Source organism: Stegodyphus dumicola, chromosome 10, assembly GCF_044657685.1.
Source record: "Stegodyphus dumicola isolate Sdum_Otavi_A_Nest chromosome 10, ASM4465768v1".
Taxonomy (NCBI): Eukaryota; Metazoa; Arthropoda; class Arachnida; order Araneae; family Eresidae; genus Stegodyphus; species Stegodyphus dumicola.
Window position 1 is genome coordinate 173,995,886 of NC_140777.1, and position 17,375 is coordinate 174,013,260.

The 17,375-nt window shown below is 35.7% G+C and overlaps 1 protein-coding gene across 2 annotated transcripts in view; it reads left to right on the forward strand.

The window, feature by feature from the left end:
• The first annotated feature begins 5,115 nt into the window (after positions 1-5,115).
• LOC118189593 (uncharacterized) overlaps positions 5,116-17,375 on the forward strand; it is a 475,680-nt gene continuing 463,420 nt past the window's right edge. The window contains exon 1 of one of the 2 annotated variants that reach the window (XM_085825888.1): positions 5,116-5,258. The gene's annotated coding sequence lies outside the window, so the exon portion shown is untranslated. Of the gene's footprint in view, positions 5,259-5,290; positions 5,403-17,375 lie in introns of those variants that run through there. The other variant, XM_085825889.1, reaches the window with a different exon arrangement.

Sequence of the window (17,375 nt, forward strand, 5' to 3'; positions counted from 1 at the left end):
CAAACAGCCGTCTTCTGGCAAAGACTGGCTCATTCAGTTTGTTGGAAACAGTCACCCTTGTTACATGGGTTCCTGTGGCTGCATACAGGTCCCGAGAGAGCTGAGAAGCTTTAGCCCCGCTGTTACGTCTCGCTAAAATGGACAAATAGTGATCTTCTCTGGTCGTCGAGGCTCTTGGACGACCATGCCCAGGCTTTCTCTCGATTGATCTAGTATCGTGGAACTGTTTCCATAGGTTACACACGACGCTGGGCGTTAAACTCTCTGCATATCTGGACTTGCGATTGGCCTGCCTCTAGCCTCCCCACAGTTCGCCACCTCATTCCAGCATCTAAACGTTGGTGGTTACTCAGTTTTACTGCTCCGATGTGAATTTAACCGATTGCTGCAAGATAACACCAAGAAATTCGCCAGGTGTGCTAGCGAACGTAATTTGTCTTACCCTCCACGCGCTTATAAAGCCTGTTTTTTCTGCTGGCTCCGCCTACACACACGTGTACGCTTACGTATTTGCCCTACAAAATTTGCGTTTTTATCTAGAAGCAGACACAGTTATTTAATCAGAGTAGATCATAATTATCCTCTTTTCATAGCGACGCACTGGCATAAAAAGGACTGCACCTTTATAAAGATTACTTTTTAGAAGTTAGAAGATCAGTAATTTATTCTTCGTTCTTATTTTCGGTAACTCAAAGGTCTTAATTTACAGTAATCTTCTTACAACATATAGTTCAATAACAAAATGTACCTAGATCAAAGAGTTTTGTCAGCTTTTAATTGAAGGTGGACCTGAACAGCATCAAAAGTTTCGTTTTCTGAAAAGATAAATCTAATGATTCAGTACCGAGGTAGATAATGCATGCAATAAGATGCATCTTTTATTAATTACAGTAAAATATGGATTTAGGATATGGAAAAAATATGGAAATGTATGAACTGGAAATATTATAAATTAAATACTGTTGTTAGAAACATAAGCATCATTAGAAGAGTTTTTGAAAAATTACTGGAGAGTAACGCCAGCCATATATGTATCCTCCGTGCGCATAACAAATGTTGCCTTTGTATAAAACGTAGAACTACCTAGCATCAGTCACTTTTAGTCCATAGATAATCAAAATCTAACGGTCTGTCACCCATAGTTTCCAATTCCGGTTGATATATGAACTGTTACGTTACATTTCGATTATATTAGGTTACTATGCATTTAAACTTACAGGGACTTAGCAAATAATGCACTGAGCATAAGTAAAAATAACTACTTATCTGCCACGAGAGCTAGTTCCTAAAGTATTGCCAATTACAAAGATTTGAAGTTATTTTTCGAATTTAATAAATCTATATTTGCGTAACAAACTGAAGAATTTAAAAATGATGAACGAACTTTTGATAATTTACTGCGCCATAATGTATCGGTAACCAACAGTCTTGGCGAGTACCAGCGGCTGTAAACTGTCAGCAGATCCTTAGTGACCAATAGTCTTGACGATCCTTACGATCCTTAGTGACCAATAGTCTTGACGATCCTTACGATCTTAGTGACCAATAGTCTTGACGATTTTTTTAAATTTTATTTCAATAATTCCTCTAATAGTACGCTTTCGATAACATAATATGTTTTGTTTAACGTGTATTAGCAATATTATAAAAATTATATTGTCACGAATTTGGTACTGGGATCAATAATTTTAGAATTATAAGTGAAGTTGCATTTCTTTTATAACGTGAAAAATCTAAAGAGAAGCTAGGCCGGAAAAGTAAGAGTACAGGTTCAAGTGGGCATTTAACATTGAATAAATGGGTATCTTGGTAATTTGGCGAGATGTCTCAAAGATGACATCGATTTTATCGCCAAATTTGGCGATTTCTCGCCAGGTAACATTTTGGTCCAATCCCTGCATCACCGTAATATATATTGAAATTGAATATATGTAATTGACAGCTATGTTAACTGTAACTGTAATTCCACCTTCGTATTGTTTTCAAGTAATTTCCAGAAGCAGAATGTACTAGAAATGTCTCGGTGATCGGTTGAAAACTATAAAAGCTCGGAGAGAGAGCATCTGAGTTCAGTTGCTTAGTTATTGTTATTGAGAGCTGTTAGATCCGAGTGAACTGAGATATCCGAGTTAGCTTCCTATTCAGATGCACTTTGCATTGCCCTGTGTTTAACGTTCTTAGTAGTTTGATGTGTAACTACTGATAGCACTCTGTGATATTGTGAACTCCTGTAAGAGTAGGAAGAGGAAGAGTAAGAAAAGAGTGACTTAGTGGAGAAATTAACTGATTGCAAAGTCAAATAAATGTTCGATTTGTGAAACGAATGTGAAATTGGTAGAGCGAAAGAACTGTGTAGATGGTTTTGAGTAGATGTGTAGAGCTACGTCAGGTGAATGTATGCGTCGAATTATAAGGTCTGTTCGAAAAATTTCGTGGTTCGCTGAGTCAATTGAGCATGTGTGATTTTTGCGAATCACGTATGTGTAGTTGGGTAAATGTAGGAAGGATTTTATATGATCTGAGTTCAGAACAACTAAAACCGACTGACAGATTGGCTGAAGCACGGGTACCGAGTCATTTTTAGAAATAATTAAAGCAAGTGTTTTGCCCTGATCATTTGTTATTTTTGCCTTCCGGAAAGGTTCAGCTGCCTCGAGGCCAAAGGATACAAGCATTATCACTTGAAAGTGAAAAACAGTTTTCACTCCGAAGATCCGGGCATCGGCCGATGCTGAGGACTGAAGGTAAGTTTTATTTATTAATATTACTGGCTAAAGTGAAAAGCGGATTTCTGTCAAATTTGAGGACTTCATTATAATGTAATGACTTAATAGTAGCTTTATTTTTCTGGTTGAGTCCTTTTTCTGGAAAAATTACTTTTTTTAGATTTCGAATCATTTGAGTTGTGTAATATTTATCTCTCGGTCATTTGTTCTGTGTTTTTATTTGTTGCCTGGCATTTTTAAAATGGCCTATTCTTAAAAGGTTAATAAAAAGAACCCTCTTTTATTTTTTATTATACTGGAGTTGCATGTTGAAGTTGTAACTGTTCTAGGGTGATCGTGATCATGGTTGGTGCTCAGCGGCTAGGCTGCGAGCAATGGCGAGTTTGTGCAGTTCGCTGATGCTTTTTTAAGCGAAAACAGATCGTTGTATACATGGGGAGAATAACAGTATTATATCGTATGTTAATGTGCAATGTACCATTTTTGTATTTTTAATTTCTACTATTGTATTAACTGTAAACTGTATTTGTAATCATCATTTTTGGTTTTCAGTTAGACTTTTCTTTTCTTTTCTTTTTTCTTTTTTTTTTTTTTTTTTTTCTTCAATATGTTGAAAATGCTTTTCAACATGAGGTAAATTTCAATAGTTTAACAGTCTTCAAGTCAAAATTCGAGTCTCGAAAATGGCAAACTTGCATTTCGATAAGTAAGTTTTTGCATTATTAAAAAAAGTTACTGATTGGACGTAATTCCAATAGCAAACACTACGTTTTAAAATAATTACACAGTGTTTACTATTGTAATTGCACTTGATTTTATATTTTCCACTTAACACTGTGTATTATTATAAATTTGCGGTTTTTATTTTCCTTATTATGAGAATTCAGACATTTGCCAGGTATTGGTGTATGGAATGCTAATATGCGCAAAGACAGTTAATGCTGTTTAGGAATCTAAGACAGAGTGAAATGAAAGTTACGCATGATGTTTATTTGTTGTGAAAGATTATTTTTCTTTTTCAATTACTATATTAATTTCTTAAATATTTTTATATTATAATGAATATTGTCTGCTTAATGGTATATAAAGAATTTTGTGTAGCAATAAACTCATTTGTGAAAATGGTAGAATTAAAGGGTTCTGCGATGCAAATTTAAATTTGTCTGAAATACAAACGTGCAACACTTCTTGTTTATAGTTTTAATAAATGGTATGACTGAATTATTCTATCATGTTAATTTAAGTAAACCCTGCCCAGGCGGTATAGAGGTTAGGGAAGCTTGACTGCGATCCGGAAGGCCCCAGCTTCGAATTCCGGAAAAGGCATGGATGTAAAATTGTCTATTCCTTTAGAGGAGGTAACGGAGACTACCTATTAGGTGCCTCCACGATAAAATAGCCACTACTTCTGGCCTTAGTAGTGCCCACCATTGGAAAAAAAAAATTAAATAAACAGTTTATTACGCTTATTTTCAGTAAAAATAAAGCCTAATTGTTAGAAACGTAATTTAAAAATAAAGAATTTAATATTAATTTACAATAATAAACAACAAATTATTGTTATTTTCATAGAAAATAGTAAACACAGGTAATGCAAATAAAAGACTATATTATGACGTCCAAGCTTAGTCCCAACCATTTATTGACGTCACTTAGCTCCGCTTTCGCTCTTTTGTTTATGCAGCATATTCTGAGGTTTGAAAGAGATGGCAGGGTCGTTACCTTAGTTTTTTAAAAATGTTATCATCAAATCATTTTCACAGTTTTTTACTTACCGTTGGAAATAAATTGATCAAATATTGTTCTATAACTACATTAAGCTGAGATTAAATAAAAAATCGCGAGATGTGGAGATTCAGTGGGAAACCTAGAAATGTACGAAAAATTGGTCTACTGGTTTTAAAAGAAGTATTGGCAGTTTCACTAACTCATTGATTTCTGCAGACCTTAACAAACTCTTTTGGGCGACCGTTAAAATCTGAAAACTTCCAGTTTTTTTAATTGGTTGATATAAAACAATGCACAAATTAACTTGATATGAATAACTGAGTTTAATATTCATTATTAAAAGAATTGGTGCATCTCAGTGTAAGGCAATGAATGCTAAAGAAAGACGAAATTTTTTGTTACTGTTCTTAGGATGAGAGCGAACCTTTTCAGCTCTTCAATTTTTATCTGCTCCCCAGAGCGGCATCCATTTTCCCCCAGCACATGGCTACTGTTATGATTTGATAACCATATTTACCTGCAGCTCTCTCACAACGTACAATTCCAGGTCGTGAGAAAAAGTCTTCTATCGGTTTAGTAAGTAGATAAGACAGCACTAAAGCTGATGACAATTGACAACGGAGATTCCAAATCACAGTCTCAGTCATCCACTGAGGCAGGTCCGCGTGAACAACAGAAAGTGCCCTAAAGGATTACAGAGATGAAGGATTAGATTGAATGACTGATTGAACATCCGCGCTGCAGAATATCCTGGCATCCAGTTCTAGGATTGCATGGAGTACACAAAGGGATATACATCACGGGGTGAGTCAGTACCCGATTGACCGATAAAGGTCAACGAAATGTGTAATGAAAAATACCCATAGCTTGTGCCTTTTGTTATGAAACACTTAGGCAATGAAAGTGTTTGGACGTGATAAAACGATACGGTAGCAATACACTATTAAGGTAAAAGTAATGGACATTTTTGTTTCTTTTAAGATATCTTTAATTTAAACGATTTCTACTTCCTTTTCCCTTTTACTTATCTTAGTAGAGGTCAAGCTTACAATCGTAAAAGTAAATTTGGAGAGTGAATTTATTGAAGAGTGAACAATTTAATTGCAACAGAAGGATTCACTTCTTAAGTCTAACGAGCTTTCTCCCATTTAGCTTCCATAATAATAGGTGAAAGTCTCTTTAACGTCCGTGTTTGAATCCCAAATAAGCCATGTAGATTCCTGTAGTGTTCCTTCGGAGCGTTGGTACTAAAAATTTATTCACATGAATGTCCTTTTGATAGCTTATTGAAGAAAAAAATGTGAGATACGGAATCTCAGATTTACTCTGTGAGGTTCTTTTGATCAGCCTGTGATGAAACAGGATAAAAGTCAAACTGTAACTACTAGTTCTATAAATTCTATGAAAAAAAGACAAATTAAAAAATTTCGATCTTTAATTATTTACTAGGTTTGTCCTTGTGATAAATGCCAGAAACGGTATAAATAACAAAAAGAATACCTTTTATCATAAACTGAATAGTTTTAGAACAGATAACTTTTTCAAAAATACTAGGTCACAACTTTTACATAAAATTTCTAAAGGCATCGAATAAGCATCATAATAAGATGCTTTAGTTCATAACCTTTCATTGTTGAATATCTAAAAAGAATAAATTTTGTACGAACTGTGACAAGGAAAATTCCTAATTTTTTTTACACAAATACATTTTAAAATTTATGATACAGATAATTAATTAATTTGCTCCGTTTAAAATAGCATTCACCTATTTTTGTTGCTTTAAAAAAACCCGTCTTTCATCATACCAGTACTATTTATTTTTTTTATCGCTATTACTAACATAGCTAATAACTTATTTCATCAAAAACTGTATCTTGAAAAAATATTTTCCATTTTTGGTCTTCATAGTCTTTTAGCGGTGGATTCGTGATAAAATGTCGAACGCAAATACATTTTTATTTCTTTGTATGAAGTAAAGGAAGTGTTGTAATCTCGAAAAATTTCGGGTACCATATTTTAAAGAAAATATCCATTTTGCCCGCTCTCGGATACATTTGAACGTTTTTTGGGTGTAACGTCTGTACGTATGGGGAGAATAAGGAACTCTTTTTTTCGAAACGGGTAGTAAAACGGATTTAAAATTAATTCAGAAGAGATTTTTTTTTGTGACATCTGTACGTGCCTACGTATGTTTCTCGCCTAACTCAAAACCGAGTATATGTAGGGCATTGAAATTTTGTATATAGGACTGCTTTAACACGTATTGCTGGCAAATTGTGCGGTTTTTGCTTTAAAAGTGGTTGAATTATGTTATTCTTATGTTCTGGTTAAATTTTTATACCTGTATTTAATCTGCTAGCAAGAGTTGTGGAATTCAATTTTAATGTTTAAGTGGCTCTAGGCCTAACGAAGACGCCATTTGTTTACGTTTGAAACTTAGAAGAATAGTGAATTAAGTCGATGTACCAACTTCAGTGTCTTTTTGCCCAGTGGTATCCAAAAGTTAGCTCTCAGGTTTGTACACCGAAAATTTGGTCTTCCTGCCCGCTGGTCGAATTGCTTGTTTGGGCCTAGGAACTTTAATTTTAATTGTAGAAATTGGTTTTTTAGCTGTATTCAGTGTTTTAGGCTTTTCTGTATTTTATAATTTTTAATGAAAATATTTTGAGATTTTATGTATTTTGTCCTCGCCGCAAAGTGAGAACTGAATTGATAGACTGAGAAATATATTTCTGATGAAATTCAAAGGAATAAGTTTAAATGAAGTACAGTAAAAAATGTGTCTAATTTAACAGACCATACAACAAAATCATGTGTTGTCCACATCAGATATTTTTCATTAGTTTGTTTTTATTCGTCTTTTAGGAAATTCACGGTTAATTTGAGTCAAAATATATAGCTGCGTTTAATCTTAAGCAAAAAGACTATTTTATCAAAATTTATCAGATTTATTACCTAGAAAAGTTTTTAATGCAGGAAAGGTATGCTAAGTCTCAATTGCGTTAAAAATGCGTTTTGAAGTTACCTAAAGAATTATTTCTTTTGCTGTCTAAATTAATCTTTAATGCACAACAAAATTCTAGTTCGGGATGTGTTAATGCTCGAAAATGGTAAGTACATAAGTGCTTGAGTATTACAATTGTAGACAATTTTTAGAAGAGAAAAATTAGATTAGATTATTTTATTAACCCTCTAACTGACTCTGGGTTTCTCAGAAAAGCACTGCTCTCCTAAAACTACCATGACAAAGAATTATTTTCTTGGTTTTAATGTCAAAATGTCCTTTGTACTTTATACATGAATTTTTATGTACTTTTAATATATTGCCTTAATTTCTTGGAAATACTTTAAGATGAACGTATATATACGTTCGTACAGACAGGTTTCCCAAAACTACTATAAGAAAGAATTTTTTTTTTTTTTTTTTATTTTAATGCCAAAATGCTTTTGTCCTTTATACTTGAATTTATATACTTTTAATATATTGCCTTGATTTCTTGGAAATATTTTGAGATGAGCGTATATATACGTTTGCACAGACAATCACAAAAAAATATTCTAGGCCGTGCCGGTCAGAGGGTTTTAATTACAGAAAAGCATTCGAATGCTATTTAGATTAGAGAACATTCTTAAAAGAAATAGTTTAAGTATTATAAAGGTAGAAATACTAAGGCTTTATTCAAATAGGTTATGAACTGTTATCACAGAGATCATCCTAATACAATAATAATAATTTATTAGTGATTTTGGGGCTTTAAAAATAACATTTATATTTTTCCTTTCATGTACTTTTATGGCAATTCGTGAGAGAACTTAAACAGGTGACAGCATAATAAAGTAATATTTTTTAAAAAATATTCGAATGCGTTGCATAGAAGGTGTTGAATTTCTTGCCTTTTAATAAATAATTAATTTTAATAAAATACGATTAAACGTTTAAAAGTACGCAAGAGAAAGAGAAAGCGCTAAAGAAGCTGTAGAAGAGAAAAAGAAATGCATCTGAAACACCTGTGGCTTAAATTGCTAATTATAACCTATAACTGATAAAATTATAATCAAATGCAATGTAAATTTCGCGCTGGAATTTTTAAATCAGCTATTTGCACGTTAAAAGCAATGGAAAGTTCCTTGTAGCATTTTGAAAGAAATTTGATTCTAAAAGTAAATAAATTAATTGTTTTGCGTTATGTATATTTTATTTACCAATAAATTATTAAATCTAACGATTCAGAAACAGGTACTTAACATATGGCTGTTAAAATATTTCTTCTTAAGTACAATATTATATTTTAATTTACATTAATTAGATATATTATTAGCCCAAAGGGAGTTACCCCAGAGGGACTATTAGTTTCGTTTTAGCATTTTGCGTAGATTCGCTTTTTGCGTTGATTCGCTTTTCAAACTGTTGCCACCAAACATTATCGCCATGTATTATATTTAAAGAAACTAAATAATGAAGCATTTGCCTGAACGCATGAATCTTTCTCGCATTGTAATAAAACAAGAATACCTAGAGCTATTCAATTTTGAATAACGTAATCTTCCACCGAATATGGGCACTTGGAAGCTCTAATTTAGAGTTCGGAATTTGTTTCATTATCGATTTCATATTTTGTAACATTTTAACGAATGTTGGATTAACAAACTCAACGATTTCAAAGCGAGCAATGGCAACACTGTACAGGAGGAAAAAAATTTTTATCTCCAGCGCGCGAGACTGTGTATCGGAAATTCTAAAGATATGCTCATTTTAAATTTATTTTGCGATATTGCTGTTGAACTAAATTTTATGGTTTAAGTGCAAAGAACATGATATTCAATAAATAAAGGTAACACACAAAACGTTAAAAAAGCGTCCCTTTGGGCGTAATGTAAAATCTGAAAGTTTTTTCCCAGTGTAATTTATTTATTTGCTAAGCTATTATCAATATATGAATATTTATACCTTGAACACATTTTTGTTAATAAAACGATCAGAATCTTAGGTCTTACATCAGTCTAATATTTTAGTGCAACACTGAGTTTCAGCTAAACCGAAGAAGCTTTTTCTTTGCATATTTAAATACTGCACGCATCGTAAATAGATTTCTGAAGACTTTTCATTAAATGTGTTCTTTTTTAGGAATACGCAAGAGCTCAATAATGTTATCTTAGAGTTTACACGGGGATACTCAAAGCGTTTCTTATCTCTTCTTTATATTTTTGGTAGTTGACAAATATTTGTTTTGCGCAATGCAAAGAATATGTGTCGCCTTTTTTCTTTTTTATTTCCCTTCGGTAAGAACGAGCGAACAGTAACGACGACAGGGAAATTTGAGAAAGAAGATAAAAGTTAAACGGTGAAATCTTGAGTGAAACTCTCTTTGAAGCAAATAGGTTTATCTGATTAGCTGTGTACCGTTTTATGCTTTTATGCGATAGTTTCGATAAAAGGAGAACTACAACACTTGATTTTTTAAGCGTAATATACTCTGGATAATCCGAAATAATTTCGTGAACCTTTTGTTAGGATCATCGATTCAGAACCCAGTTATCCGAATAATACATTTTGATATTTAAAGAAATGGTCATTTCAGTCACAATATTCATTCACAGTTTTTTACCACTGTAACTGAAAAATAAGGTTCTTTTTAACTTTCAGAAGTTATAGTACTGCAAAATTTAGGCACGTTACGCCGATTCTTGCTGCTAATTAATACTTTAATACTACATAGCTTACATGCTAAAAAATTACTTACGTGATAAAAAAATAAGCACCAAACATTAAAAGAAAAGGTACGAATGTAAAATCGTCAATTAAAACATACAATTTACATAGGTTGCATCGCGGAATGCAAATAGGCAACCAAAATAAGCACAAACCATAATCCCGCAGTCACACCGCAATGTCAGTTGCGTTATCCGGGACCTATGCGTTACTTCGCAACGATAGTTCCATGTAATCTGAGATAGCCAAAGCGGAATGTATGAGCTGAAGACACCATATGCACGCTGAACTGCACTGGAAGGCCCTCGGGATGTTCCAAGCTGGTGCAAGGTAGCCTGCTGTTACGAGAGACCTGGATATGAATCGTAGTATTATCAATAGACTTTGGAATCGTTACCAGTGGGATCAAAACTACTGTACAAAACGTCGGTGTGAACGCCGAAGGATTACCACAACGGCAGACGATCGCTTCCTACTGCTGTTTGCAAGGCGTCGTAGATCACTAACAGCATGATAGGTGGCGTCTCATCTCTCTGCTCGCACAGGACAGCCCATATTCCATCAAAGAGTTTCGCGAAGACTGCATGAAATTGGACTGTACGCTCGACGATTTGTGGTTTGTGTTCCTTTGTCCATACGGTGAGAGCCAGGGACATGTTATCAGGCGCCAAACATCGTTGAAAGAGACCGCTACAGAGGAGGCAGCTTACTTGCATGGGCTGGGAAAGCAATGAACGGCCACACAGACCTCCACGTCTCTAAGTGATTCCTGGTGTTTACGTCACAGCCGTCGGATATCGAGACGTATTTATACTCTCTTGTGGGTAATGTTATTGCTGCAGTGGGTACTGATGCGATATTTATGGACGATGTTAGAACGTCCGCTTGCATAGAGCTCGAGTTTTGCAGAGTTATCCGGAAAGTGAAATCCCTTCACGTTTGTTGTGGCCTGCTAGATCACCGGACATAAATCCACAATGCATATTTGGGAAATGTTAGGACGACAGATCGTAGTGTGCCGCCAGGTACCCTTCACAAGTTCCGATATGCATTACCAATGGAACGGACACTACTTCCGAAACAAGCGATCAACGACGCTATTGCCAACTTGTCTCGCCGTCGTCAAGCATGCATTTCAGTTAGAGGGTATCACATTCGATACTAGCGTCATGTTTTCATAATATATTCTTTCGAACTGTTTGGTCTTTCGCGTCGTAACGTGTTTTTTTATGGCTTTGCTTTATTGTTTGCAACGTGGTCTAGTAATGCCATGCCAACCTCAATCAATCTTGGATCAATTTCACGCCTATCCTTTAAACAGCTTTTGTTTTACTCCGTATCTCGTCTTTGTTGCTTATTTTTTGAGCAGGAGTAAATTTTAACATTTTTACGTAAAGATCAAATTGTGTTTTTAAATAAAAGAGTCGGAAAAGTGTTATGCCCAGAACTGTTAATTTTACCAAATTAAAAATTTGGCAGCTAGCATTCGTACTGTTTTACCTATTTACCTGTTTTAAACCACATATCAAGTTTCGTTAATCTGAGGCACAACTTTGTGTGAATTGTCATGATAGCAAAGGTTAGATAGTGACTTTTAAAACTCCTACATAGGGAATGACAATTTACTAAACGGCGTGGGCCAACTTTTGGAAGCCAAAACATCAGCAGTTTCTTCTTGTAAATGACAGATACTGGTCTTGCAAGATCACTGAAGTCAATTTCAGCCAATTCCTTTTGCTATACAGTGGCTATTTCGCTTCACGATGGTATAAGACATATATTCCAAAGTGGACCTCTGGGGGTCTACTCCGAACTGCAAGGTGTTCATATCAAAGACAAAATAAAATTGGGGGTTGCATGTGATGTATCTATGGGTCTCCAAGACTGGATTCCATTTAAGCTGGTTTTCAACAAAATTTAGATACTCTGTAAATGCAATAATGTCTCTTAACACAGATTTTACCTATGTACTTACTTATATAATAGGTATATAAATTAATAACTAATTACATATTAATTAAATATATTTCAAAAATTCGTATAAGTAAGTAACAACGCATTCTGCGCATACGTCTTGTAGCAATGCTTGTCTAAACAAGTACCAGCGTTTAGCAAAGATGGCGTAGATTTGCACCACTTGTGTTTGCACGAACTTTGTTTAATTCGTCAATTATAAATACGAGTGCCAGAGACAAACAGTGCATTTGCTTTCTGAATTATGAGAGGAAAAAAAGATAAACAAATATTTTAAAATATAAATAGCCAGTTAGATACATACAAGTGAATCGAAGTCATTTTTATTAACTTAAAGAAGAATAACTAACTTTTCTTTTATATATAACATATTATTTCTGTAGTTCCTTTGACTGCGAAAGGACGACCAATTCTGCGTGATTTCTAAAATTTAAGGCTGACGTTATAAGGTATTTCTCCCACTTCCCTAGCGTGCCTTCGTGGTGTAACGGTAGCACGCTGGGCCGGTATTCCAGAGGTCCGTGGTTCGATTCTCGGCGAAGGCGGTTGCATATTTTTTATCTCTCTGGCTTCCAATTAACCTAATGTCTCTACAACGTGCCTAAAAATAACAACACAGATATTTTTACGAATTGTTTATATTTTGTGGAGAATGAAGCATTATTTTTTTAAAAATCAGAACAATATTTTTCATTATAATGTGTATGTACAAAGTTCGAAATCTGGACATTCAGTATCTGAAAGGATCTAAAATCCAGACCTCTAGATTACCAGCAATCTATTTTTTTACTTTTTAAGATTTTTTAAATACTTTACATATGGAAAATTTAAAATGAAATTAAAATGAAACAGAAAAATTCGGCTAGTAGTCTAGGGGACAAAAAAGTTCGGGAACCTCTGGTGCAAAAGGAAAATGCATTGCTGCCCTGTAGCGTACCACAGACAAGCTCCATGTTGATGTAATCGGAGAACTGTTAAGAACATGAAGGATGATCCTGCTCATTTTTAAACTATTCTGTCATTAGTCTTGCAGTGCGCGAAATTTGGGTGGTGTCTTCCTGATAGATGACACTTTATTCAAGACATAATATTCGAACAGCTGGATGGATTTTGTCATCTAGAATATAGCGATAGCCCTTGACAATGATATTTTGATCATGAAAATAATGAGTATTTTCTGAGACTCCCACTACACTGCAGCCCAGCTATCGCTAATCCAACTCCGAGCCCCACTGTGGATACGAGACATTCGTGTTATAAGCTTCTGAAGGAGTTCTCTACGCGCAAGCTCTTACAAACGGAAGAAAGAGTGACGAACTCTAGATGAACAATATACACTGGTGTGCAAAAATTAAGGACGAGACGGTTTTTTCAATATAACTTTGTACAAAAGCTTTCCAAATCAACACGTTTAATACCGTAAGATCCCCAATACGTAAGGACATGAGTAATGTAAGCAACACTTACTAAAAGAGAAATCAGAGGGATAAAAAGAAGCTTTATTGAAAAAGTAGCATGGAGCGCAATGCGACTGAAGGCCGAAACATCCCTGTAATGGGTGTCCAGCAAGAAACATCCGGTCTTTAAGAGGGGATATGATCTCCCCTGACTGCTAGGCAGATTTCACAGCGTCTGCCCATGCTGAGAATGAGGGTGTCAATGAGTTGTTGAGGCATTGCTGCTCATTCGTCTTGCAGTGCCAATCGAAGCACCGGAATCGTTACTGGTGGTAAGGTACGAGCTGCCAAGTGTCTGCCTAGAAAATTCCATACATGCTCGATGGGATTGAGATCCGGAGATCGTGCCGGCAAATCCATACGTTCAATATCCTCACTCCCTAAGAGCTGTTCGGCAGCTACTGTGCGATGACATGGTGCATTGTCGTCCATGAAAAGGAATTGCGGACCCATAGCGCCTCTAAAAAGACGCACATATGGAAGAAGAATCTCGTTACAATAACGGGTCCCGTTGACTGAACCTGCGTCGAAGATGTGAAGGTCTGTACGACTACCAAGTATGATGCCTCCCCAAACGAGAACACCGCCACCTCCATACCTGTCCCTTTCAATGATGTTCGAGGGATGATTGCGGCTTCCCCGCTCTCTCCAGATGAGTATGCGATGAGAATCGCTACTCAGACTGAATCTGCTCTCATCTGTAAAGAGTACTCGTCCCCATTGATTGTCTCTCCAATTCCGGTGTTCCCGGCACCACAGAGAACGCTTTCTCCGATGGGCAGGCGTTAGAGGTACACACCGTACAGGGCGTCGTGCAAACAGACCACCACCGTGCAGTCTTCTGGCCACGGTAAAACGCGATAACGGTCGTCCAGTCACCTGTGTCGTGTGTCTAGCGATTTCTCCCGCTGTCTGCCGCCTGTTTCTTCTGCCTGTAAGGCAATATACCGGTCATCTGCGGGTCTGGTTACCCGTGGACTACCACTACTAAACCCCCGGATAGCTGTTCCTGTAGTTTGAAATTGTCTCCAAAGTCGTGAAACGATGCTGTGAGCAATTCCGAACTCTGCAGCCACACTTGTCACACTGCGGCCTTCCTCCAACTTCCCAATGATTCGACCTTGGGTAAAAGCATCCAGATGTCGTCTAACAGATTGATTATTCGCCTTTTCTCGCTGAGGCAGCAACTCGGTGTGATTTTAACTGCTATACGGCGTGCAATCTCTTTGCCAGAAATACTGACCTTACACCGACAACATGCTTTATACTACACAGACACTCCCCCATTACGTCTACCTGCATATCTGCGCCTGTACTACCGTACATCACTTTACCTAATCTCCTGATTGGTGTTTCTGTCCGCTCTCCCTCTTCGTTCAGCTGATATGCTAATTTTTCGACTTAGTCCTTAATTTTTGCACACCAGTGTACATACATATTTTGCATTGGGTACTGCCTAAGCTTTTGGCTCTTGACTGCACTGAAATGTGTCAATCCAAGTTTTGGGCACATAACATGGATACACGTTACCTAACACATTGTTTTAGCTTCCTTATCATGAATATTAATGTTGCGAAGCTTCCAAAAAGCAGTAATTTTCTATGCTAAATAGACACAGTTTTCTTTACATCATTTTCAGATAATGTTTTGTTACTTTGTAAGTATTCTGACTGGGCAGAATTCTACCCTTTTTTTGGGTATATAAGGATATTGTGGCCATCCATATACAGAAGAAGACACCTGTCTTCTTAACAAATACACCGGTCAAGAAAAAAAAAAAAAAAAATTGCCTTCTTTTTGAATTGATAAATATCTCTAGTTATACACTGCTATTCTCAATGTTTGAATACAGTACCTCCAACACTTAAAATAAAACTTTGTACTCTGATGTTGTTGATGACATTCGAATGGCACACACTACCAGAAGCACACATGTTTGTTTGAAATTTGGAATTTTTTTTTCGCTAAGTTCTTCAGTTTTATCCCCTAGCACCTGTGGAAATAATATGCGAACAGCTATTTTCTTTGCACTGGAAGACTCGCATGTCATATTTTTATCCTATTCATAGGTGTTTTCAGAATAATAGTGGGTATTCAGGTAAAACATTTCATTGTCATTTGGATAATCGATACTCTCGAATAGAACAAGCTCTTGGTATTTTTTAAATGTTTGTTTCTTTTAATGACTTTATGAATTCATTCCATCCGGGACTCTAAACTCCTCGGTCCATGCATCTTGTTGTTACCAGTCTCAGTCACCTGATAATGGTCAGCACAAGGTCCTGACATTCAACGTGTGGCAAGGAGCCAAATGTGCCTGCCGTTGGCAGCAGCCTTGAGCACCACAGCCTGACTTTAGCTCAATTTCACCCCCAATTCTGAGAGAGACGGGTCCCAGGTTCTTCCAGCCCTCTTCCCTTACCATCAACCTCTGGAGAGGACATTTGGCTAGTCGCATATTTAGAGTGCCTCCATAACGTACAGACACTATACATTCGCAAACATCCATGCCTTCTCCGGGATTCCAGCCCGAGCTTTTCAGTATGGCAGTATGAGTCACTAACCATTATGGAGTTGGGATGCTCCATGCATCTTTAGTTAGTTAGACACTTAGTTAACAAGAGAGATGTCTTGTAACGAAGTATGAGAACACCTTGAACAGTGATTTAAAATTTGTGGAAATATAAATTCATTTATCAAATCCAGGAATGTTACTGATGACTGAAATCGATGTCTGTAATGGGGACTGTAATAAATAACTCTGAATTATGCAATTCATTCGCGTGCAAAATGTTCATCAACATTTAAGAAAAATACTGCAAATAAACTAAAATATCAAATATGAAAAGCGTAGCCTAGCACATATGCATTGAAACCCTTTACCTAATAACTGAAATTGATGTCTGAAATGGGAACTGTAGTGAATAACTCCACATTATGTAAAATTCAAAATTCGGAGACATACATAACTAATATTTCATAGAGGCAGTTTTTAATTAAATAACGGGCACCATGTTACCTAAAAAGGAACCATTACACTCATCAAACCGATGCTCTTCTTTTGTTCCGTAGTTGCTTTTCAATTTAGTTGAAAAGGATCGATAACTGAATTAAAAATGATTTAAACTATCGAATTCATTCTCGAATATCTCCTCGAACTTTGTGCATATCTGAAGGTATGCACAATAAGCTACTAAAATAAAATGAATAATTTAGCAGTCGAATTTTTTCCTTTACGAGGAAGACATAAAAATTCTTATTTCATATTTATAGGATTCTTCTATCAACATCATTAAAAGTATTTTCATAAAATGGAATTTTATAATATATATATATTATATATAGAATATATAGAATTCGATAGTTATATATATATATATATATATATTGTGCTTTTTGGGCAAGCAATAGTCCCTTAATTCCTGTTTTTGGTTTGGGACTTTTCCTTCTCTATTCCAAACATAAATATAAGCATAAATTCCGAGTTCCAGACTCAAGAACCCCATTCCGGATATGAATTCCTGGGGTATTTACAGGATTCCTTGCCAGTGTTGCTTAATTTACATTGGCGAAATTAAGAGAGTCTTAAAATTTCGCGTTAATGAACATGAGGCATATGTTAGAAAAAAGGAAACACAGAAGTTTTCTGTTGCCCAACATTGTTGGTTCGAAAATCACACTTTCAATTTTTCTGCTGCCAAAATTATTCAAAAAACAAAATATAAATATAAGCATAAATTCCGAGTTCCATACTCAAGGACCCCATTCCGGATATGAATT